Below are 27213 nucleotides of genomic sequence, written 5' to 3'. Positions count from 1 at the left end.
GTCCAAAAGATTTTGCGATGGTTTTGGTACGGATCCCTTCAGAATTCATTTCGCATATCACTCAGCTCCAGCCCATCAGAAAACTAATTTAACGGCGTCTACCGGAGGATTTCATGTTGGTTTGATCCCGAAGATTTTCGGAAATTTCAATATAAGTGGAAGCGGCTCGATTTTGAAAGCCATCTTCTTGTATTTCTGAAAATCGATTTATTTTTCTTCGATTTTTAGATCCAAAGTGGAATCTATGTTTCTGTTAAGGTATGGACAGTTTCTGATTTGAACAGCGAAATAAATTTGGTGAAAAAATGCTTAATTGTTCACTTTTTACAGATATAGAAATTAATAGATGGGATGCGCCTTTTTTAAATTTTGTTCCATTCGAGCCGCCATGACATCACCAAATCACCACAATATTTGCTTATGAGTTCAATATATGGGAGCTGTCAAGTTGTCCCCGGGCTGGTGTCTGTGCTAAAAACTTTACATTTATTTAAAACACAGTTCTAAACGTGTTTTAAAATCAGCAACAAATAGAACGGAGTCGTATAACAGTTTTAAATTTTGAAACAAAACTGTTCGAAATTATAAAACAAAACGCTATGCTGGGGATGTGAATGTTTCAGTTCAACTTTGAAACTCATATACAAAATAAAACGCTCCTGAACATGCCCTAAGTTCTATTAACTTAAATTGAGGTAGTTTTCAGTTTGGTGTCGCTTTCGTACTTACTAGCACAGAGTTATTAGTGTTGTCAAAAACAAAGAGAGAGATTCGACTCAGTCTGGGTCTTCCATGGAATAAGGTACACGCAACCGTAAAGTAACCTACAGAATAAGTTCTTTTAACTTAATTTTAGGTTTTTTTGAGCTGTGCGTCGCTTTCGCACTTATTAGTGTTGTCAAAAACAAAACGAGAGATTCGACTCAGTCGAGGTCTTCCGTGCAGTACGTTTAAGCTGTTTGGGGTATACTCAAAATAAGGTAAATTCAACTTAAATTTAAGTAAATTAAACTCAAGGTTGAGGTATTATTTTTGCCGTAGTTAAATGGAAACTACCTTCAAAACGGTTTACCTAATTTTACCTTCCTGCACGATACCACGAGATTGAGTCAAAATTACTGAATTTTAGGCTAGGGGCAGATCACTTGTGGTGCATTTTTAAAAATCAGCGAGATTAAATGCATTTATTTCCATCAAAATAGAATTTCATAATGTATTTTGCGTTGCGTGCAATGTTTTAGCGTTGCCTGCAATGTGGTTTGCGTTGCGTGTAAGACGTCAAAACCCTACAGAAAAACTAGCCCTACATTTAACAAAACGTCGAACAAAGTGGATCAGCGTAGGACGTTTGTTGAACAAACTTTTCTGCGAGGGAGTGCCAAGCTGATGCAAAAATGGAAATTAAATGCATTTTTTCTAATTTGATGCAAATTTGTTATACATTCTTAGAGTGATCTGCCCCTAGATTTTAGGTAGTTTTTCGGTGGCGTGTACTTTTGAGTTGTTTGAAGTTCACTCAAAATTAGGTAGATTCAACTTAAATTTAAGTATATTCAACTCAAGGTTGAGTATAGGGTTACCAACCGTCCTTATTTTAAGGGACATGTCCTTATTTCCGAGGATTTTGGAAAGCGTCCTTATTTTACTTGAAATGTTCTTATTTTTAGTCTCAAACCTTGGCATATACAGGGTGGTTCAACATGATGTTTTTTAACAGGGCATGTCATGTTATTGTAGTTTAGTATTGTTTGCCACCACAGTATGCTCACCATTTTAAAATTATTCAACTATATTTCGAAAATCAGCAATTTGTGAGAAATGTGTTTCGTGCACTCAGACCATAATATGATCGACATAATCGGCCAACTGACTCCACTATTCACCATACAATCAAAGAGTAAAAGTTGCAGTTCTCGACCACATTCAGCACGTATTGAAGAAAACATAGCGGCGGTGACATTCCCATTGGAAACCAACATTACTCGACTAATTAGCCAGATACCCCTTGAAATACTCGAATCCGTCATCAAAAATTGGACCAGTTGAATAGATTACCTCAAGCGCCAACATGGTCAACATTTAAAAGAACTTGTTTTCAACAATAAATAGTAAAAATGTTCTTTCGATTGACAAATAAACATTTCTCGATTTACTCTATTTTTCAATTTTTTTGCGTGATCAAAAAAATGTCATGATGATGCCATTAAATTATTCAGATCAACTTTATTATTATTATTTAAATTGTCAATTTCAAATACTTCCAGCGATTGTTTTTGTTAAAGCATACTCTCTGCGACTCATTCCAACCAAAAGTTCTTTTACTGAGAGGGAACCAAAATTTGATGGATAACTCGATATGCGATTTGGCCAAAGTGGTTATCTTTGTTCAATATTGGCAATACACCATTCCAATTTGTCTCGATCAAGATTCAACGTCCTAGTTCAACTGCTGGAAAATAAACCAGAATTTTTTCAGAATTCTGGCTCAAGTGACATCTGATTCAGGCTCCAATTCCGAATAGATTTGGCAGGGATGTCCTTAATTTGCTCTCAGTCCATTTGGTAACCCTAGTTGAGTATTAAAAACCTTTCAATGAGTTGTGATTTTTGCCGTGGTTAAAGGGAAACTACCTTCAACACGGTTTACCTGATTTTACCTTATTCCACGATACCCCGAGATTGAGTCAAAAGAGCTCAACTTTTGGTAGTTTTTCGTATCCGTACAGGCTTCTCGATTAGAGCACACTAGTTAGAGTGTGGCCAAGAGGCCATGTCGTATCCAAATGACGAACATGAAATTTGACGTATTCACAATAGAAATACGTCAGATTTCTGCTCGTTTGGATACGTCAAATGCGTCTTGGCCACACTCTAACTAGAGTGCTCTATTCTCGATAAATATATTGATTAGACTGGTTGAATTTTTGACTTTTAGCTCCACCAGGCTTTATTGACTCCTTTTATGACCCTTAGTAATTGTGCAAATTTTGGTACCGATCGGTTGTGTCTACACACAGAAATTTTTTTTTGGTAAAAATAAGTTTTTCACTCTTAGCAAAAAACAACCAACGCATACTCTTAGTTTAAAAATAAAACTTTTGTTTTGAGTACTATTCTTCATTTGCTTAAAAGGAAAACTTTTACTTTGATTATTATTCTTGATTAATTTAAAAGTTTTACTTTCAACCTAATAGTTGGCGTTGGTTGTTTTTGCTAAGAGCGGAACACTCTTACTTTTACCAACATTTTTCAAAAATTTCAAAGTTTATATGGAAATTAGTATGGAAAATCGGTTAAGATTGAAAATAAATTCTTAATCACCTCATCAATCAATTCATGAGAACACTATATATTTTTAAAGGTATTCTTCAACTGAACACATTCGTGAAACATTTTAAGTTTGTACAAATTAGCCTGAGAAACGTTATTAACAAAAGAAGCAGCATGACATCAAAACAAGTGGATTTTATTATTAATCATAGCAACCCTGTTTGAATAACTGCGTCTGCCATACGGGAGCGGTTGGTGGTAAGCCTAGTTTACACTTGTATAGCGATGGAACTATTAATTAACTAACAAAAAATTTCAAATAGTTTGCAATTTTTACAAATTTTTTAGGGTAAAATGTTTAATAAGCTTTTGTAATATTGTGTAGGAAAAAAGCTAAAAATTTCAGTATTTTTTCTATCTGCAACATATAAAGCCTTAAGTATACCAATTAATTGGTATACGAATTGCAATAGATTCGTCAAATTTTGTACCTATTAATGTGGGGAACAGTGAATAATACATACAGTAAAGACCCGTTTTTACCAGTCTCATGGTGTATTTTAGGCTGACAAAAGGGGGACATTGACTAAATCAGGCAATTTTCTTTTTCTTTATAATAAACTGAAGCTGTTAAAATATTCTTCCCGTCCCTTGATGTAGTCTGATAACTATTTCTGATTTAATATAAAAAATGTTCAAGAAAGGATTTACTCGAATTCAGTCTTGTTCGTCTGCTAGAGCCAATGGGTGAATGTTTTGACGTTTCTTTGAAAAATGAGTGAAGCCAACATAAGCTGGTTTTCTGGCTCGGCTAGTTGTAAAAAATGACAGCGAACGCGCTTTAAGCAACGTTCTCATTTCTACGAGCCAATGTTGTTAACTCGACCTGAAACTTTTCGAATGCAAACAAACTTCATTTTGATGTGCTTAACTGGTACTCAGGTTATAAAAGCGTTCGGATTTTGTGGAGAAGAAGCGATGCAAGAGAAAACGTGAATTCTCATATATTGTTATTAATTACATGTTTTGATTCCAACTTTTAAACAGTGTTATACAGTTTATGTGAATAGACCTTGAACATTTGAAACGTAGCTAGCGCTACTGGCATTTGGTGGCAGCTTCAGGCAACAAACAGTTTTCACGGGGCTGGCTAGAGCCCATCAAACATATGTTCATATGTGGCTGATAAAATCGAGGTTTCAATGTATTATAATAGATATTCAGTATTCGAAGAAGTTTCTTGTGAACGAGTGTAGAACGACTTTGTTTCTATTTACGTTTGTAAAACTCATCGAAGATACTAAACCTCCGAAATTGGCGGTTTCAAAATGATAATATCTTGACCTTAAATTACTGTTTTTGAACATTTATTTGACCTATTCATATAATTGGTCATTTCTATTCTATTCTATTCTAACCCTTACACAGCCAGTATTGAAAAGCATCCTGGAAAACACTGTCGTTATTCTGTGATGTTTTTCTTGTCAATAATTAATAATAATATTTAATTAATATAATTATATAATATTAATATTTGAAGCATATTTTCATATGTCGCAAATATTGAAACGGCCAGGCCTACTGTGCAGAGTTGGGTTTGAAGATGTTTCAAAATTAGACGGCAATTAAATTATTCATTTAATGATTAATTCAATTAACGAATTGTTTTTAAACTTAAAAGAGGAAGAAACGAGGACAACCGTACCGACCGTTTCAGTTTGAAGGGGATATAATAAATCGTTGGGAGTGACTTGGCTAAGATGTTTAATGTCACTCATTTGGTCCATTAGGATGGGACAGAGGTATTTGCACCTTGCCCTGGCTAATAAGCCTAGGTTAAAGTGCCTTTACTCGCTCATTATTGACCAGAACCAATTGAGATTGCAAAACGTTCATTGGAACAGCATGTTTGAGAATAACATGATGAGCCACATCGTGCAATCTATATTGATTCCTATATGCTGCTCAGTACTGATGCCGACCACGTCCGAATGCACATCTTCTGGGAAAAAAAGGAATGTTAGTCCGATATATGTCGCTGCTATAGACCAAGGAATCCTCTGCATTTCCACATGCATCACGGGAAGGGGAGAGTTGCTAGTAAGTATGTCAATAGCGTAATATTAATTGCTCTGGGCAGCCGGCTGCCGAGAATTTGGGAAATGTACCTATTCATATAATTGGTCATACAACAAAAATCAAATGCTCATCTAAATCGATCAGGACCTGCTAGAGTCGAATGGAAAACGCCATTTTTCATAAATTGCTCTTTACATTCGGAAAGTGTTATCCTCGTTATTAATCATATTACTTTTTCATCTAAACTCGACGTATTCCCAAAATAAAAACTTGTTTTAATCCACCTAGTGGTGAAATTGTGCCTTTCTCATTTGTCCTACGATTCCATGGCTGGTTATGTTCAATACAATGGTGGAAATGTATATTACATATTCAGTACGATTTTGCACATACATACAATGGATCGACAGCTACGATCTTGAGGTACTATGTGTCGATGTTTCAGTAAACCGGCTGCTTGAAACCAGCGGCGGATCAAGGAAGAAATTTTAAACTAGTTTTAATTTTAAAGTAGCAACCCCTCACTGTATACTCTGGGCCGGGATGATTAACGATTTTAGAGTGGCTGCATAAGCTTTCTATACGAGAAAGGCAAAAATGTGCCAAAGTAAAAAAAAAACAATTTTCGTCAAAAAACTCAAAAAAAAAATTAACATCAAATATCAGCGTTTCATGCATTTTAAAGTCATTTGGCATCAAAAATACAAATTTGATTTTAAAATTTTCTCTATGAGAATGTTTCATTTCAGTTTATATGGGAATTTGCTGCGTGGTCCCACTCTTCAACCCGTAACTCCGGAACCGGAAGTCCAATCAATAAAAAATTCAATAGCAGCCGATGAGAAGGTTGTACCTTTAAGCTTGTGCAAATCGGTCTACCCATCTCTGAGAAACAGAGGTGACATTTTTTTCCACATACACACACATACACACACACAGATATTTTCCGATCTCGACAAACTGAGTCGAATGATACATATCTTTTGTCCGCATTTAATGTTAAATATCTCTTTTGGCAATAGTCCGATTTCAACAATCTTGTTCGAAAGGTATTTGTATAAGCTGTCTGAAAATATATAAAATGTTAATATATTTCGGCAGATAATTAAAAAAAACTGCAAAAGCGCCATTTTTACACATTCAAACATATATATCCTGGAAACTAAACATCAAAATCAAAAAAAAAATGATAGCGTTCTGTCTGGCTGATAGGACTTTCATTTAAAATTGGTTTGGCTAAGATCGGTTAAGCCATTGCTGAGAAACACGAATGAGAGTCTGTCCGTTACATACACACACACACACACACACAGAGACATTGTCCCAAACCATCAAGCTGAGTCGATTGGTATATAAGACTCGGCCCTTCGGGCCTAGGAAAAAATCTTGATAGTTTGAGCGAATTATATACATTTCTTTTATAAGAAATGTAAAAAAGCTGTAAAAGTGATCTTTAACACGAATAAAAGAAAGTTTGTTCGTTCTACCATACCCGGTACAACGTCGAAACACTTTGGATTTTGCGTACATTTGTTTTATCGAGGAAGACTTGCACGCGAGCCATTATACAGATGCCGCTAGTGTAATAACGTATTTTAATGGCGATTTCGCTTGAACCCGAAACTGAGTCAGGTTCTAACCCCAACCGCTGTTAGTTCATACATTTTGACAGCAGTTGGGGTTAGAAACTGACTCAGTTTCGCTTCAGACAAAAACCACTTAATTTAAACAATTAGGACAACATCTGATGCGTTTGTTGTTCCATGTGGCACGTGCGTCGGTTCGACGGAGGTTTTATTTTATTTACACTGAAAGGAATACTATGATATAAGCTACTAAATTAGAGGTTTAAATTAATAAGGGTGCGCCAGTGAATTTTGGTAGACAATATATCATGCTTAGCTTGAGTATGATTTCTGTCATTTGTACTATGTTCATTCCGACAAATTCCGATTTCATAGTAGTATAATCACCGACAAACTGACATGGCACTGTATTAGGCAATCCATGAGACGTTTCTGATCAGCTGATTATTTTCTGTTTACTTATTCCGACGTTACTCCGAGGGGTGCGACGTCCGACAATATCGTTGATTTGATCCAACATCAAACGAATCGGACTAACGAAAGTTGTTTGTCGGACGAGTTTTTCTGTTCGCAAGAGTAGACTTGTTGACAGAACCCACCGCTGAATTGTCAAACAAACGTCTAATGGATTGCCTAATTTCCAAATTTGGCAAGATATTATTAGAGAGTTGACCCAAATTTTGTAACTCTCTAATAATCATCGAAGCTACTCTGTGTGTTTAGAGACCTTCCGGTAGATGTTTAGACAAGAGAAAATAGACAACCATAGTTTAAAGGCACTTGGCTCAAAGAAGTTACGCTATACTTGAAATGTTTAAAGGATACTATAACCTTAGACATATATGTTCTAGTTTTGTTGAACATTAGACAAATAGCGACTAAATTTTGTAAACATTTACCGATATTTGACAAAATATCAGGTGATTCAGAGCAAATGGCATACAGTGCATTTTCGACAAAAGATCTACGTAAATCGTTTCATTGTTGGAAATAGTTCTATGTTATTTTACGAGAGACACGTTAAGTAATGATGTGTAACTCATTACACAGATCCAACCTAATTTAGTTTAAATTAATTGGTAAAAATTTTCACCGAAATCGCTCTAGTTGTCATGTCGGTTTGTCGGTGAATTCGTTATGCGTACTACAAATCCAGCCCATTGTAGCGCGCCATATTTTAATGTAGTTTATTTATTTTATAATTTTGCTTTATGTTAATCATTCTATCCATTTTATTAATATTTTTTTTGTTGCTTCATATTTATTTTAAATTTTAATTTGTTTTATTATTTTTCTTTAATTTATTCAATTTATTCGAAGTGTTATGCGTGCAGGACTCGAAACTGTGCTTATCTCACATCTAGTTGCTTGCCAACTTGGCGTGTGATTGGCAAACGAATGAATAATACAACAGTGATATGTGTAAGAAATGTCTCATCTCACTGATAGGTAGATTAAATCAGTTTTTTAAGAAAGTTGTTGAAAAAAAACACCCATGTATTAAATTACAGCCTGTGGAAATATTACAACTTTTATTTGAGCTTAAGTTTGTGAAAATCGGATCAGCTATCTCTTATAAAATTATATTTTTGTCACTTTCATACATACATAGCCACACGTCCGTAAGGTAGTGCCGGGGAGGAATCAGGTTCTGGGGAAGAGCAGTGGTTTTTAGCGGGTCGGGTGATGGCAGCTCAAACCCCCTGAGTCATTAGGGTTTTTATACATTTTACTCGTCTCAGGGATTTCTTGAAAGTTTTTCAATGCTCTCTAAAAATACCCACACAAACCAACAGATAGTCATTTTCCGATCTCGTTGAACAAATGGTATATGAGATTGAGTCCTCCTAACTTCTGTTTACAGATCGATGACAAGCACCTTACCCTATATTCAATATTCCATCACGCCATTACCAAAATCGATTTTCTTTATTATGCTATAGGCCTGCTAAGCCAAGTTTCGGCTTCACTGTGTCTCATCGACATAAACAGAACTTCTGCTCGAACGGGACATCACGTTTGATCAGTCGTTCGATTGAAACACAAAGTTTGTTTTAGTTTTAAGGGATTTGCGTCAAGCCGGCGCTAATCTATTCCGACAATAAGTTAGTGTCGGTTTCTGATGAGGCGAAGCCGAAACGCAAATAAGTATGAGGATTTTCGTTATGTTCACAACTTTATGAACAGTATTCATATACCAAAGGTTGGCTCTGGATTTTATTCATAGATTTAGGAATATTATTCAGAGTCCGACTATACGACGTGAACTGATTCATGATTTATTACATCTTGATCACTATCTGGTTTACTAGTTTACAACATGAAAACAGTCTGGATATTATATTTCACGAAACTCAGAATATTATTCAGAGACCTAATTCATACGTTAAAATATTAGTCACAATTCAATACCTGTGCTCGTGCAATAGTTCATAAAATATCATATTCATTATCGTCCGACAAAGCGCACGAATAGGAAGATATAGATACATCTACACATCCACAACAGCGACAGGCACAGACCGTCGCCGTTTGGGTACCGCGAGGACGGCGGTCCAACCGCAATCGTAATTTGAGGAACCCGTACAGCTGCCGGTTTCCGCTCGGTCCACATGCGCCCGTATATCCGCCCGGGTCATACCCGCCCGGATCATATCCGGCTGGATCATACCCGCCCGGACCATATCCTCCCGTATTATATCCTACCGGATTATATCCTCCCGGATCGTATCTTCCCGGATCATATACTTCTGCATCATATCCTCTCGGATCACATCCTTCAGGCCACCATCCGTCCGGCCATCATCCGTCCGGCCACCATCCGCCCGGCCACCATCCGCCCGGCTATCATCCGTTCGGCCATCATCCTTCCGACCATCATCCTTCCGGCCAAAATCCACCTGGACCAAATCCACCTGGACCAAATCCACCTGGCCCAAATCCGTCCGGCCCATATCCCCCGGATCATCCGTCGGATTATTACCCGTCGGATTTTTATCCGATGGAATATCCGTCGGATAATTTTCCGACGGGTGATATTCAGATGGATGAGAGGGAGATCCATTTGAACCCAAGTGCTGCGGAATGGATACCGTCAAATGCGAACCGCGTTATATACTCTCAATTTCACGCTTATTCGTAAAAATAAATGAAATATATTTAAAAAAAAACGTAAAATATTATTCATGTTTTTTTCCTTTTTTATTTTGACTATGTTAGTCAGTGATCTTGCGTGGCTTTTCTTTTGTCTTTGTTTTTCTCTAGCGACCAGTAATAAATATTAACAGTAGATATTAGAAAACTATTAGGACCTCAAATATCGTTTTTCTCTTGGAAAGGCTTAGTGTGATGTCCGGACAGAAAACGAAAACTGCGCTGAGAATTAAACAAACATCATGGTGTTCGTGTATAGTTCGTAAAACCAGATATCGATGGTTGTACTTTTCATTTAATACTAAAATTGTGCAAATAAGTCATGCCCTCTGAGTAACTGGAGTGACATTTGTACCATATACACACATACATACACATACACACAGATATTTCTGATTTCTCATATATAAAGGTTATGGAGTGATTCCATAACCTTTATATATGAGAAAGACAAATATCTACAAAATCAACTTCGTTTTGGTTTCTAAAGTAGGTCACCCCCTTTGATATAACTAACTTTTCCTTGAATTAGCTCATTGATCAATAGCTTCCGTTTCCATTTTAATATTGTTGTATCGGTTGCTCTAATACAACATTGCTTTCATTGTCCAATATCTTTGTAAAGGAGAGGAATTTAATTTTAAACAGTCCAGACAGACATATTTATCAGAGTTCAGAAAGACAATAATTATTGGAAATATCTACATTACAGCGACACGATTCCAAAACCAGGTGGCCCAATAGGGATTTACAAAACCGCTCTAAAGCATGGTAGAGTATTGATATGTAACGAAGATCCTATTCTAAAACAGACTACAAATCAGAATACATGCTTTTTACCCTAGTTCAGCTGAGGATGCGTGATCTTGTTTATCGTTTATTTCAACAGATTTCGAATTACCTTTTGCTCAGTTTTCCTCGTCTATTTGTACCACAGTATAGACAGGCATCCGCAGAGCAACTTTAGAACGACACTCGGTGGAAACGCATTTTTCGCCTTGTACCTTGGCTCTCATCCGTATTCCTTTTTTCTACTGCCGGCTCAGCAGCCCCAGCCCGATCGTTGGGTAGGGAATGAAAAACCACGCGCTTGGGTGTCTTTTCTTTCCTTCGAGGATTAGTTTTCACTTTCATTTCGTAGACGCAACATCTCGTCGGTCTTCGACATTCCCGCGGTGTCGCTTCTATTTAAATAGAACAAAATGTAGTGAACTCGCCAAACGGAAAGCAGGAATTTTTTGTTGCAGAAAATTTCTGCTCGTGCAATAACTGTTGAATGTTGCATATGTTCATATAGTGATAGTTATATTTTATGTATGTATTTATTTATTTATTTATTTATTTATACAATAGAGTGTAAGAAAGCAATTGGTAGATGGTGATACAATTTATAGTGCATTATAACAATATACCGGAATAAGTGTATAAGAATGTGGTGGAATGAGCAGTAAAAAGGATTAATAATGATTAATTTGAGGAATAATTAATTCTGGAATCCTAGAATTCGTAAAGGTTGGTAACTACAATAGTTTATTTGGCATGATATTTATTCATTTGAATTACTCTAGTAACAATACACTCGTGTGTTATTCAAACTTACTGATTTCCTGAAATGATGTAATACATTTTGGGACCCACACGATTGGATTTTTGTTGGAGCTACGTAGTGGTGTGCCAAATATGTTGCTCTGCGAAAGCAAGCAATATTTTCATGTATGTTCGTGTTTTTGTATCAAACCATGCTTTCGTTTGGTTTTGTCATTATATCTAACAAATTTCATCATTTCATTTAAGCGAATGTTTGGGCTTTAATCTATTATCAGATCATATTTAATTATCGTCAGCTTACCTTGATTCTTTTCCTTGAGATTTACCTGCTTAAAAATAAACTTTTCGCAATACTGACGTTTTCCAAAATTGAACGTCAAAAATTGGTCCGGAGGTCGTGTAATGCCTCGAATGAACAACGTTCTGAAATTTTGGCGAAATCCTCTTAACACCTCAGGCGGTCGCCTTAATGTATGCAATGACGCAATTAGCGAAAAGATAATATACATTTTATTTTTCGAGGTTTCGTGCCGACAAAAATACCTACATAATCAGAAAAAATACGAATTTATGTTTGTATCAACGCCATCACAGCCGAAAATTGGAAACTTCTATAAGGAAGTGATTCGCGGCACCAGGAATGACTTCGTCATTATGCAATTTATCGAAACTACGAAATTACGGTACAGAGGTTGTTATTTATGTATTCAGCTAAATTGATTAATTCAATTTTAAATTTGAAATTTTTCCAATTTAATTTATACAAGCAACAATCGGTCATTTTTTTGGTACCAGGATTGTAATTTGGTGTTTTCTTTTATTTTAACCTTCTTTTGGTGCTGAGGTCAAAATGACCTGAAATGAACATTCCAAATACGATAACATTTTAAGTTTTTCACCTAGAATGTCAATTTTCATTTTCTGATCTTGCTGCCGATTTTGTCCCACCCGGTGCCAAAGTTTACCTTGTTTGGCCTTGAATATTACAAGCGACTACGCAGTCCATCAATGAAACTGATCCTAAAACTTTGTGATACTCTTGAAAGTATATTTAAAATGCCATCTAAAATGATATTGATAGTTGACTCAAGTATTGATCCTAGAGTCTACATCCCGGAAAATTCCTAAAATTGGTCATTTCATGAATACGATCATGAATTGACTTTTTTCGAAAATATTTTTAAAAGTATCATGTGCATAAATTTGCCTTTGAGCCTGAGATATGGACTCTATTATTCACGCAATGACCTTCAGGATCTGAAACATTCGCAGAAGCCAATTCACAAACAGGATTTTGCAATATTGTTATTTTCAGAAATATCATTGAAATGAATTGCAGTGTGGCCTTCCGGAAGATCCGAAACACCTGTAAAACTGGTCAATTCATATGCATGGACCTAGAAGTATTTGTTGAAGCATCATTAGAATGAATTTGTGTCTGTGACCTGGATATTGGCCTAGTAATGACTTTCCAAATGTAAGGAAACATCAGCCGAATTGACCAATGCATAAAGTTTGTCCTAGAGCTTTATTTCTTTTTCGAAAATATTTATTGTTTGTCTCATTTAGGAAAGTCGTTATTGTGAGCTGGACATAGACCCTATTGACTTTATAGTGACATATACGTAATTTCGGAACATCCGTGGTATAATTGGTTCCCTAAGGTATTCGGCGGCACCTGGACCAGAGTGTGTCTAAGTGTTTTGGTACAAGAAGCTGACTGTTGTACATTCCACGATGGCGACACGTCTAACCCATCAAAATACAGACCAATTACCTGTCTAGAAAGTCTGCACAACATCCTGAGCACCACCATCACCTGAAAAAATCAAGCCATCAACGATGCAATCATTGTTGGACAAGCAGTGTTTACCCAACAGGACCTTATGTCGTTTTCATTTTTGACTGTGCACTACACTGGTGTAGTCGGTGCTACACTCACTCAAACTATGGTGCAATCAGTCTGTCTCTTTTTTTGCACTACACCGGCGCACTCGTTCCTCAGCAAGCACGGAAACAAATCCTTTATCGTTTTCATGAATAAAAAATCATGAAACCAAAAAATTTGTCATCCTTAGAAGTCATGATTATGGTTCATCATATCATAATGAAAAAGACGAAGATCATGAACTATAACAAGCACTCCCATGATTATTGATCATGGCCGCTACTTGTGTAACACATACCAGCAATGTTTGGCATGTGAGAGCCTGGTTGCCGCTATTTAGGGGTATTCATTCAACTGTTTTCCTTTAGGACATCGTATTGAATGAGTCAAATAGAACAAATTTTGCGCGACGAATAAAAAACATTTGAGGTCACGTAAATGGAAAAAAAAACTCTGAGTCTTTCGCAATGAACACTACTTTAAAATCACGTAAATAAAGCAAGTTTAAGTCCATTAACTATAATTGGTTTCTAGGCCCAAACCAAAATGTATAATAGGAACTAGCCATTGGCGTTTATTCGAGGCTAAGTGCAGCTCACAAGCTAATATGTTTTGAATATAGGCAAATTATCGCGAATATTTAGCACTAATTTACGGAAAAAATTACAGTATACTTTATTTAAAAATTACGAAAGTTCTCCTCATGGTGTTTTGTGTTATTTAGAAGTGAAAATTTTCTCGCATGCCAAATAAGAAATAGATAAGCCATAAGTTCCCGAACCAGTCAACGGAGTAAAAATACCAACAGTATTTAGGTTATCTCTATCCTATGGTGGTGGTGCAAAGGCTAAAGCACTGATCTCAAAAGGCCCTTCATTTAGGCAATATTACCAGTACGATCAGCACTACACCGCAGTTGTCCAATTGCGCGTTAGAAATAGGTTGCGAAAGCTCACAATGACGATTGTTTATAATGGCCAATTTCCCAATTAACTTGAAAATCAAGCGAGTATTTTTTTTGAGCAGACTAATAAGCACATTAGGATCTTAATAGTGACAGGTTTGTTTAAACACGAAGAGCTATTCTAATATGTTCAAACAGCAGTTATTCGTTGCATCATGCATCATTTATCATGCGATGCATCAACACTGCAGCTCAATCATTTTCAACATAGCGATTTTAAAATCTATTCACTAGGATTCTAACACGGTTTTTGAGCAAAAACCCTGGTGAATGAATAAGTGTCGATTTGAAATTAAGGCGTTTGCATGAAAACTCTGCCAATTTAATAATAGTAATTGTGAGAGGTTAATAATTTTAGTAATAAATTATAATTGGATTGATAAATCCATAATTTATTTTCAATTTCATAAAATAAATTGATAATTTTCAGACAATTAGTTCATGTTACCTAGAATGAGAATCGTCATTAAAACGCCTGAAATTATACTCGTCGACGAAAAAAGAGTAACGCATATACTGCATTACGGACAAATAATTCATGATACGATGCACAGAAATCATGGTGTATTTTCATAACTTGAAAAAACACTATATTCCGAAAATCATGAATCAGTTTTCTCATCTCGAGGAACGGATTTGTTCCCGTGAGGTATTGGAGATATATAAAGTTGACCTGCAGACGTGAGGTTCCTGTGGCAGGCGATAGAGATGGAAGTTGACAAACACTGCCGCTCAGAATTGGGGAAGATGTTTTGCGGTCTAGAACGCTCCGCATCTTGAGGGGGCATTCTAAGGAGATTCCATTAGCCCGCTTTGATCTTGTTTGGCGATGAACCCCCTTAATAGGAGACTCAATCGAAACGGGCATGGCTGTCAGATAAGGTATGGAGAAAGCTCACCGCAAGAGGTGAACCATATCTTCTACATGGACGATCTCAAGATCTTTGCAGACTCGACGGAACGACTGAGTGTAGTCAGCAAACTAGTCGAAAGTCGACACTGGTGGCTACAAGATCGACGAAGGCGAGATGATTCAGGACATGGTTCGTGGCGAATCGTATAAGTATCTCGGATTCCGGCAGCTCCTCGGGATTCGCCACACCCATATCAAGCTTGAGCTCCAAGATAAGTTCTTAAGTCAAGTGAATTGGGTCTTGAAGTCTTTCCTGTACTCTAGGAATAAGGTCGCAGCAATTGACAGGTTTGCTGTTCCCGTGTTGACCTACAGTTTCGGCGTCATCAAAAAAGGCCGGACTGACCTGGAAGATCTTGAGAGAAGATTGAAGAAGGCGTTTAGACAAGCAGGGAGCGGCAATATTCAGTCGGCGCTGGAGAGATTTATCTTGCCACGGAATGAAGGGGCACAAGTAACAGCCGGCATCCAGGCACTATAAGTCCGAGCAAATTCTCATGGGTTCAAACACCATATAACCCCATAGAAATACCATGAATATGGTTCGTGCTAAATTTCACAACCATCAAAACAAAAAAATGGGCCCATGAAACCCATGAATACACCCCAATTTAGTTTTTATGTGGGTTCTTCTGGACCATGCTGATGATGTTTTCATGGATTGAACCCATTTCAATCACTATCAAAACACCATGCTGTGGGGTGAATTTGGACCATAAGCATGAGAGAATTATGGGATTTTCATATGCTCGGGTGTAGCGCAGGTGAAAATACTTTGTGGAAAATGCCAACCAACATGGAGTATCTAAAGCAGTTTGTGCGGACCGCAACTATAGCGCACTTTACCTAGAGCAAGCGAACTACAACTTTAACTGTAATCTGCAGACTGCAGAGGGGAAGATTGACAAAAGCTGTGCACAGTGCATCAATTGGAGCAGCCGTACGTCGACAAGGCTGCATTGAACCTCTGGCTCAAGCGAGGTGAATTCTGTTTAGTGATCGAGACCGACATGATAGCCATCCAGGACAGGAGAATGCCGACGACGATGCATTTTTGGCACCAAATCGAGGATATATGCCTGAAGTATCACTCGCTGCTCGAGATCATCGGCCACATTATGGTAGGCTTCCGCGTACTAGCCAACACAACGCTTATACCGATCGTCACAACTGCGTTACTAAGATTTTGCACCAGAAATGGGCACTGCAACATGGTATTTTTGAAGAGATTGGACCAAACTACCTTTATCTGCTTGTGCCTGTTCTAGAGAATGCCCTTTTCAAGCTGTACTGGTATTGCACTGTTCTGTCGGACCACTTCCTACACCACAGCCGCCCCGATATGAAAAGGGATGACGTCAAGTCACCATAATCGACGTCGCTGTTCCATTGGAAAACAATCTGTTAGATACTCATGGTATAAAAGTTGCCAGACATCGCCAACTGGCTGTAGAGTTGAAGGAAATATGGAGGTTGGATGAGGTTCCGAGAATTTTTCCTGTTGTTCTTTCGACGACTGGAGTTGTTCCGAGAAAGTTACTGGAGGCGCTGAAGGAGCTGAAGTTGGAGAAGGAGCTGGCTACTTTCCAGTAGTCGGTGATACTCACTACTTCATATTGCGTGCACGAACGTCACTCACTGATAGCGTTTTCGAGTGAACCCTCTCAGATCACTCTGAAAGCGGTTTCAAATTCATTTCCGAGCAGGTTTCATTAGCCAGTATCAGCGACATCCGCTCTCAGAGCGATCTAAGAGAGTTAACTTGAAAATGCTATGAGTTTTACCGCTACAAATTGTAACAACAAAACGCGGTGCGCGCATTTATGTGTTGGCGCTAACATACTAATGAGCCGCGCCGCGTTACGTTGTGGCAATTTGCGGAGGTGAAATTTCGGACTAATAATTATTAATACAGTGTAAACCATAACAAATAGATCGCTTTATTACTATTCATGCTGCATTCGATGTTTATTTAGGGAGACTGCTCTTACCACTATCATAATGAGTAACGCTCCTTCATCAAGATCAGAGTTAAAAATAATCGAAGCTCTTTTTTGGCGGCTGAAAATGAACCTGATGCGACTCATATGAGAAAATGTCTGAGGAACACGACGGCATTAGAATTTTCAAAATTAAAATATATGTATTGAGAGAAAAAAAAATAATATTTAACTGAAAAAATCTCATAATTAATATTTTTTCAAGGCTCCTTGAATAATTTTCTTCGAAAGCCATCTAGCGGTTTGATTCTAGAGTCAATAGAACCGGAGATATGATCAACAGAAAATCAAGGGTTTTGGCAATTTGTCATAACAGGGGGTGCTCCCATGACCCGAGAGGGTGGTTCAATTGACACAAAAATTTTGGTTTTTATATATTGGCCCTAGATGAACAATTCTTCTAAATTTGATTCAAATCCGTCAAGGTCGATTTCAAGTTTGCATCTTTTTTTGATCACTTCGCGTGGAATGACCCATATCCATGTTATTCATTCAGTTGAATATCGTACAATATATTTATTTCACCAATTATCTAAGAAAATGTTTTCAAATGCCGGTAAAGTCTATGAAACAGCAATCATCATCGCTTACATTGTGGCAGGGCCTACTTTGATGCGTTTGATCCGTTTACCTCACGGTTGCTTCGTGTAATAATCGGAGACGAATGAAAATCTGCATGTATGAATGGGCGGTTTGTTCGTTTGACGTTTTCAGCTGCGTCACTGAATTAGGTTCTTTACTGGCACAGTTAACCTCACTTTTCTTGACAGTTCGCTTGTACTGTTTACATGGACTTAGAAAAATTTGTGGACGACTAGATTCGCTCGAAGAAAATCGCAAAGAATTTTTCTAAGTCCATGTAAACAGTACAAGCGAACTGTCAAAAATGAACACTCAGTTCATTTGTGACGTCAGCGTAAAGTATTCAATATTGAAAATGAATACGGCTGAATATGATCAATTTTCATTCAATGAATTTGAATATTTTTTAACTCTGATCAAGATAGCGCTGTTAATTTGCCCAAGGGTTGGGAGAGTTTCGAAGAGCTCCCGTCTGAACTTTTGTTTGTGAAAGTTGGAAAATGAAAGTCCACTATTAGGTTTCATATCCCAGTTACGGACACGCATTCATTTTAGGAATCAGGAATCAGAATATATTGGCTCAAATGGCACGTTCCCCGTACATAGTCGGGGATTTGTGCCTTGCCGTATGTTTTCATCATTTCCTGAGCGGAAGGAAAGGACAAGGACGTGTGAGGAAGTAGAATTGGAAGGGTGGGAAAAATAACAGCACAAAACAAAAATAAGCAACAGGTAAGTTAAACTCACAAGTAGTTCAACTTGCCTGCGAATAAGCCTACAGCTCTTTACCACATTGGATAAGAAACTTTAGTATGTCTCTGAGTTTCAGTCGACCAAACATGGTTTCGTCTATATAAGGACGGCTGAAGACTCGAAATCGCAATTGCGCTACCGCTGGACAGTTGCATATCAGATGATATGAGGTTCCGTAGTCGGATTCACAAAGATCACATGAAAAAGACTCAGCGCGCTGAATAGTTGCCATGTGATAATTGAGTTTGCAGTGGCCGGTTAAAGCCCTGGTCAGCATGCCGCAGTGGAGCTTCGAAAAATGTAAGAGATTTTTCGAAACCACTGGGCATGGTTGTTCTAGAAACGCCTTTGTTTGGCGACACGTTTGTAGATTTCTCCAATAATTGCAGTGCTCGGACGAAGCCCAGGACCGTATTTTTTCCCGTATCCAACTTGTCGAAATTGGCAGCGCGGGCTCAGGACCAACGAAGTCAATCGCTGAACCTGCCCTGGCCAATTCGTCAGCCCATTCATTTCCAGTAATACCGCAATGTCCGGGCACCCAGACAAGGTAGATAGTGTTGACAATGCTTAGTTCTTCGATTTGGGTTCGGCACGCGATCACTAGCTTGGACCGGGATTTGTCTGAGCTAAGGGCCTTGATTGCAGCCTGACTATCGGAGCAGAAGTTTATAACTCTGCCGGACAAACTCAGTTGAAGGGCCAATTGCACCCCGCACATAATCGCAAAGATTTCTGCTTGGAATACAGTACAGTATCTACCTAGTGAGTGAGATTGTTCCAATCTCATTTCACGACAGTAGACACCAGCACCGGCACGTCCCTCCATCAGAGAACCGTCAGTGTAACAGACTACTTGCGTTTGTTGTTGTCTTTCCATAAAGCCAGACAACCACTCCTCTCGAGAGGGAATCTTCACATGGAATGTCCTGTAAGGAAAACTACAAGTGAGTGTAATATCGCTGGGAGCAAGAATATCTTCTCCCCATGTAACCATTTGTGACCACAATCGTGTATGAGTGGTAGCAAGATCAACATGATTACTGTTCCAAAGCCCAGTAACCTGCAGTCTGTATGCACATGATAGTGCTTCTTGTTTTAAGTGTATGTGTAATGGTTTGATATTTAAAAGTGCCTCAAGAGCAGCAATCGGAGTCGTGGTGAAAGCACCAGTCAACGCCATGAGCGCCATTCTTTGCAGATGGTTTAGCTTTGACTGGACTGTCACCACCTCTCCCCTCTGCCACCACACAAGGCAACCGTATGACAGTATTGGACGTACAATTGTCGTGTAAATCCAAGAGTTTCGAAGAGCTCCCGTCTGAACTTTTGTTTGTGAAAGTTGGAAAATGAAAGTCCACTATTAGGTTTCATATCCCAGTTACGGACACGCATTCATTTCATTGATACTTCACACTTGGAAAATGGCACAGTTTTCTTATGAATAAAGCGCAAAGCTAATATTCCGAGTCTTCCGTAAGGTCATTACAAAGCCAATGAAGTCCGTGACCCGGTCGAACACATGAACTTGCAATGAGAGTTCTGAAACTTCTTTCGATAAAGCCGAATAAAGTTCCAGAATCGAGTTTGTACATTGGCCAGTTCTGCCGATATACCGGATTTACCGGAGGGCATTATGTGGTTTTATATCCACAAGTAAGAATGTACGTCTATAATACTTCTAAAAATATTTTCAAAGAAACTTCGGAGCTCAAGGACATGAAGTGACCAATTTTAGAAATTAGTTTCGACAAAACCTTAGAGTTGTAGATTTTGTGAATTGGTAATCTCTGTGGATGTACCGGATCATCCTGATGGTCATTACGTGGCAAATGGGATCCATAACTCAATCACACGTATAAATGTATTCCAGTGATACTTCGAAAAATATTTACGAAGATACCTCAGAGCTCTCATGAATTTAGCAGTTTTATGAATGTTCCAGAGCTTCCGTTCCGGATGTTCTTTCACAACCAACCATCTTAAGTCAAAATATCAAACTATTTTTAGTTCGGTTTTTATTTATGTTTTCAAAATTATTACAAAGTTTTAAGATCCGTGTCATTTTGTTGTTCGTACAGTAATCTGGCCATCATATTACTAAATAAATAACGCAAAATAAGCATTATCCAGTTAACAGAAGGAATCGGAACAAATTGTCTCAAACGACATATTTCCCGCATGAAAATCGATTCGATTTTCCCTTAAAGGGTTACAAATTTTTGTCACGGCGAACAAAGTCGATTTTTTTAAGTAGCGGTTCTGAAATATACTTACGTTAAGGAAAATTCTCTCAAGATTTCATTAGGATCGGAGCACTGCAATTTCTGTTACAGCTATACAGACGGTACGTTGACCGGTACCTCGCTGTACCGATCGTTAAACTCAATTAAGGACCATAAATAAATTATGTAACGCTTTTAGGGGGAGGAGATACGATAAATTGTGACCCATTGTGACGTATGGGTGAGAGGAAGTAAGCTAGAACGTTACGCAACATGTCTTTATAACAGAAAAAAATCAAAGAATTGGTTACGTACCCGATCAGAATGAAATAACAATATTATGACAGAACACAATTTCCGTAACATATTGTGTTATAAATTAGGTCTCGTTAGTAGTTAAAATATCAGAAATTTATAACAAGTAACAATGCGAGATATTTGAAATATTTATGTTATGTGTTTCTGATCGGTTAATAGGGGAGGAGGATAGAAAAGTTTGACAAATTGTTACAAGGGGGGAGGGAAGGAGTCAATTTTGGGCAATTTTGCGTTACGTAATTTATGGAGGGCCCTTATCTTGGAGTTGTATTTTTCGAAGAGTTTCATTTGCGGCGATCACGATATTTCCGAAACTAATTTACCGATTATTCTAAATTTTTACCAATCGTTTCTTATTATATCAGCTACTTTGTGCACAAAAATATTTTTTTTCGAATGACGGTTTGAAAGCTCAAAAAAATAATAAAATCGGACACTAATGAGTTAAGTATACGACTATGTGGAAGAAATATTATTTTATTCAAGTACACGCATATGTTCTATATGTAAATTGTCAAAAATGTTGAAATGCACCCATTAGTTATTATGTGGTCAATTTAGGTTTTGTGCCCTTATCGTGCATATGTGATTTCAAACAATTTTCTCCTTAGTGGAGAAAAAATAGTTTTACCTTAATTTTTCTCCGCTAAGAAAATATGACTGAGCCAAACCAAATGTTTCGATTTTATTAGTTCACATCAGTTTAAAATGAGCTCGTTTCCTTGCGGGACATCACACAGGACAAGATGTGTGCTCAGAACCCTAAATCGTGTTTTTGTTGTTGAAGCTAGCGTCAGTCCGGCACTAGCTTAGTTCTATCAACAAGTAAGTGTCGGATTCTGATGAGACGAAGTCGAAACACAAATTCCATAACTAATTTAATATTTTTAAATTTTTGCGCATGCTGATTAGAGCAAAATCATAAGAAAATCAAACGTAACCGAACACTTTATGTAGAGATTTGAAGTTGTTTATCCAATTATTATGTTATTATTGTTATAATCAGTAAAAAAGATCTATATCAATTCATCTGTTATACTCAGGACAGTGTGAAAAATGTATTTTTTTATAATTTGTATGAGCTGAGCGCTTGATTTTAAATTAGATAAAGCTACATTACAGCTACAAGTCCCGTCACAGTGAGATAGCCAGTGCGAAACTCAACGGCGCAAAGATAGTTTTTTGGTCTTTATATTGTGCAAATGTGAAATATTTAGCAAAATATTTTGTAATGGCGAAAAATCATAAACCGCTTCAAATAATCTCAGGGATGATCCATAAATGACGTAGCATTTTTTGAGTGATTTTTAACACCTTCCTCCCCCATCGTAGCATTTCGTCACAAACCTCTAAATACCCCCTGGTAATTACGTAGCTTGACGGTAACTCTGCCCCCCCCCCTTTTCCCCGTAAATTTTTTAAAAATTCTATTCTATTCCCCTTTAAAAAGCTACGTAGCATGACATGACCCCCTACCCCCCCCCCCCCCCCCCAGCCGTCACATCATCACAAAATACAAAACTCCCCCATCCCCCATATAATGCTACGTCATTTATGGGAGATTCCTCATAGGAAATTTGTCAGCTGCGAAATTACACGCTCGACAGACGAATTCGGGTCCCTTCGAGATCGACTAAATTGGGTTATGTCGGATGTATTTTTGAGTTCACATATTGATCGGCTAATCTGTGTAAATCTAGTACTAGATTTAATCGACTGAAACACCGGTTGGGGACATAAAATCATGATTTTATTGACATATGATTCCGCAAACGAAAGCGGTTCGTTCATTATGTTGACAGAATGTTGGTCGGGAGTTTTAATTTAGAATCCTAGAATCATTCGGTAATTACTCGGGTAGTTTTGGGTAAGTCTCTGTTGGGTTGTTATTTATCCGTTGGGATGAAAAAAGTGGGAACGCTTTCTCTGACCGGGCAAATCTCAGCTGTTACCTAATCGATTTTAAACTTTCAGCAGTGGAAAGATATATCTTTCGCAAACATGTTGCACTAAAAAGTAGGATAATTGAGTTGTCTACCGCAAGTTATAATAAAAAGAGTAAAACAAAGTCAGCGGCAAAAAGTGGGAACACTCACTTTGACTTGCCATATCTTAGCTGTGATGATTCGCGATTTAAAATTTTTCTTCACTATTAGATAAGTATATCTTTTACAAATACGGTGATCAAAAAAGAATGAAAAGAATGTAAATTCGAAGCCATTGAAAAACAGTAATTGTAAGTCAGTACAGAAAACAATCAAACAATCGTATCTCGGCCGTTTGTCAACCTATTTCTATTTTCTTACACCAATGAAATCCTTAGAACTTCCAAACTTACAATCTATGCGCTAGATAATAAATTTTCATATTTTTTACATATTTTTGAGGATCTAGCTTCTTTTCCATTGGAAAAACTCAAGATACAGAAGATTACTCTGTAGCGCTAAAGAAACAGAAAAAATGTGCGGCTTTGCACGATTATCTACTACCACATCGTCACTGTTGTGATATCTTATGACAAGCGCCATTTAGCACATTCCGAGAAAAACGATTTTTAAAGTTTGAGATTGAATATCTTGTAACTTATAAATAGTAGAAACAATTCAGAGAACACAATTGATGCTTCTATCTATTCTGTATTAATCTCGCAAATATTACGAAGATCGGTGGACTACATTGCGAGTTTTTACTATAAATGTAAACAAAAGTCGCACTAACACGTGTCATAGCATAGGTGTGTATTGATGACAAAATTTGTATTAATTTGGTCTATAAAAATCGGTTAGGTGCATTTTGAAGAAAATGAATCAGGGAATCTAGACAAAATAGTAACTTTTGGTTTCAGTGTTGCCAAATATGCTATATTTCCAGTTTAAAACTAAAAATGTGTTTTTCTCACATCTCGTGTATTTTTCTTTCGAAAATTTTTATGCCATTATGTTCCTCAGAAATTACACATAAAAACATCTAAAACTATAACTTGAGCAAATCCCAAGATATAGTGATTTGAAGCAAAAAACTCATAATTTCTCATCATGTATCAGTCGTCAATAAGGAAACAGCGCCCCAACAGGCCAATACATATATATTAAATCACCATTTTCAAACTTCTGCCATCACAAAATTCGTCCATCAATCAACAGCTAACATCCATTTCCATCATCGTAGCCCATCAAAATCACACTCTCTACATACCTACATTAGTAGGAATAATATTTTCTTGGGATTGTTTCCAAGCTTTAACCATTTCCCTGTCTACGGTGGGACCTACATTTTCTGTTGCCACCATAGTATTACAAAATTTTGTTCATCCGATTATTCTAATCACCATATTGTTGATGATTTTGTTGTCTGGTGTGAATTGATTTTGCAGTTTTCCACACGTCCGTCGTTTCAAGGTTCCAAATTATCGAAAATGTGCTTTCTTCCAACCAAACAGGAAGCATTCGATTTGCTACGGCGGTTGTGTATAGGAAGTGGAGTTGCAATATTTTATTATGTTTTAAATAATAAATTAAACGCGGACCAAGAGACATTATCCATACGGCGTTCTTAGAAACTTTAGACCCCCTAAGAAGTGTGCCCGCTAGCTGACGTCCGTTCAACTTCCGAACAAAATGAAACATTTCTAAACACCATTCTACATTTCTAAACAGTTTTATTTATCCGTGAAATGACGCCTACAGTATTAGAATCGACCTAGTCGAAATGTACATAGGTACGTAATTACGCATGTGTTCAAGCAGTCAGCCCCCGGCCCGTTAGTATTTTATCTATCGATAGGAAAGCAGTTTTACACCACGTGAGTGGCTTACATTTCAATACATCAACAAGGAAGCGCATCATCAACTAAATCTTTAGTCGGTTGTTGACCTTCCTCATATACCGACTTAAAGTCAGTGACTTCCAAAAGTAATAACAACATACAACCACGAACAAACTGCCAGTGAGAAAACCCGAGAGAAAATTCTCACTGCCGTACCGAATCACTGAGCAACGTGATCCTGGTGAACACGTCGAGGGTTCAAAGATCTTGGGGTTTCTTTTGTCCCTCTCGGTTTAAAGGGAAAGGCACAGTTTTCCTCCTTGAGACACGTGTTGTTTCTACTCATCTTCCAAATATCTTTTTTTCCCTTCTCTATTTACGCTTCTAAGGGCAGCAGCGCCACGGTTTATCGCTTAGGGTGTGCGTATATTTACAAGGAAAGGTGTTACAACGGTTTCAAACATGTGCGTACAAAGAGCTATGAAAACAAAATCGCCTGAAAGAGTAGTTTTTATTACTAAATGTTTCGGAAGTTCGACGTCGGTTCATCCAACCCAGTTGCTGCAACCTCGAAACATGCGGAACGATATTGATCATGAATAGTGATTAGAATATGCTACATAACGTTATGTGAAATGAAAGCATAGTTCGTGAGATATTATCGATTTGGGTTGGATTCCCAAACCCCACCCATACGTATAGATTCTATCGCAAAAAAGGTGCCTGAACTAAAACCTCTACAATAAAACAAAAATAAACTAGTTTAGTTAATTCAATAGTGCCTCCCTTATATATCCAAAAATGTCTGTTGCTTGTCAAGGAAGCGAATGTAGAAAGAGAATAATTTTTTGCTCATTATTGAACTACACTGAAAACTGTTTTTGAGCGGTCCCATATCACTTTTTATCGATTTTGACTTTTCATCGCCAAACGTTATGATATCAAGTATATTTTCATGTAAACTTTTCAAATTGTAGGGTTTGTCTGAAGCAAAACCATGGTTCTACATTCCAATGTGGAACTTAGCTTCTTTTTAAAAACAACAATAAGGAAATCAAAGAAATGGCAAAATAGTATGGTTTTAAGTACGTCAGATTTCTTCATCTTTACTATCGCTTACACATGCGTCTAGCTCTAACGCATTCGTTTTCGTGATGATATCGTTACCGCAACACAACGGAAAACGAACTTTCTGCGCCAATAGTTTTACAGGTTTGCTAGTACGCGTACTGGGACGAGCATGCTTTGATCCAGTTAGCTTTAGATCAATATTACAAGCATAATTGGTCGGTGTTAAGTCAGACCGGACTAAGTCGCAAAACATCAAAAAATGAGATGATTATAGCAATATATACAGAATTTCGTCTGCTACATTCGACTCTTGCCAGATTTGAAATATGTAACAATAAACAAGAATTACGGCAAAAATTAATTTCCAATAATAATGTAAAGGATGCTGCGATTCAAACTTTAAACTCGTTTTTCTCGAAATCAATATTTTGTCACTTAGGCCGGTCTGACTTAACACCGACCAATTATCCCACTAAAGAATTTCGACTTTAAAGAAATAATTTCACGATGACAAAACGTTTATTTCATGGTGAGTCATCAAAAATAAGTCCAGTTAATGGAAATACAATGACAAACGGGATGCAGGTAGTACGGGAAAAGTGAGGACAATTGATCCTTGGGGATATTTGATTCCATGGCCATATCTCATAATCTATAAGACATCACAATATAAAAAGAAAATGAAGTATTTGGTCATTTATGATGTTTAAAAAACAAATCGAATGTATTACTATTGGTTTAGAAAAGTTGTATAATATTTTAGAAAATATGTGTTTAAATCCATCTCGAAGATCTTTTTACAAATTTTTTGAACGGTTGTTTGATATTTTAAGTACGATTACTTTCAAAGGGTTGTTATCTAGAAAAAGATGATTTTCGAATAAAAAGTTTAACACACATGCAAAAAAAAATGAATTTTGTTCACCTTATACAACAGGTATCTTTGATCCCTGTAACACTGGGTATTCTTGATCCTTGTCATTAGTATAGAATGGTATAGAAATAGAAAAACATCATTTTCATAAAGTACCTAGCACTAATAATTGATCTAACATGTTGTTTTCCTTAAACAAATTATGGTATAAGTTATTGAAGGT

At 37.3% G+C, this 27213-nt stretch overlaps 1 protein-coding gene across 2 annotated transcripts in view; it reads left to right on the top strand.

Annotated features, from left to right (window-relative positions):
• The first annotated feature begins 11503 nt into the window (after positions 1-11503).
• LOC131683594 (protein TANC2) overlaps positions 11504-27213 on the top strand; it is a 283296-nt gene continuing 267586 nt past the window's right edge. Inside the window, exon 1 of one of the 2 annotated variants that reach the window (XM_058965699.1) lies at positions 11504-11600. The gene's annotated coding sequence lies outside the window, so the exon portion shown is untranslated. The remainder of the gene's footprint in view (positions 11601-27213) is intronic. The other variant, XM_058965700.1, reaches the window with a different exon arrangement.

Source organism: Topomyia yanbarensis, chromosome 2 (assembly GCF_030247195.1).
Source record: "Topomyia yanbarensis strain Yona2022 chromosome 2, ASM3024719v1, whole genome shotgun sequence".
NCBI lineage: Eukaryota > Metazoa > Arthropoda > Insecta > Diptera > Culicidae > Topomyia > Topomyia yanbarensis.
The sequence above is the reverse complement of the archived record's forward strand: the minus strand, read 5'-3'. Positions and strand labels throughout refer to the sequence as shown.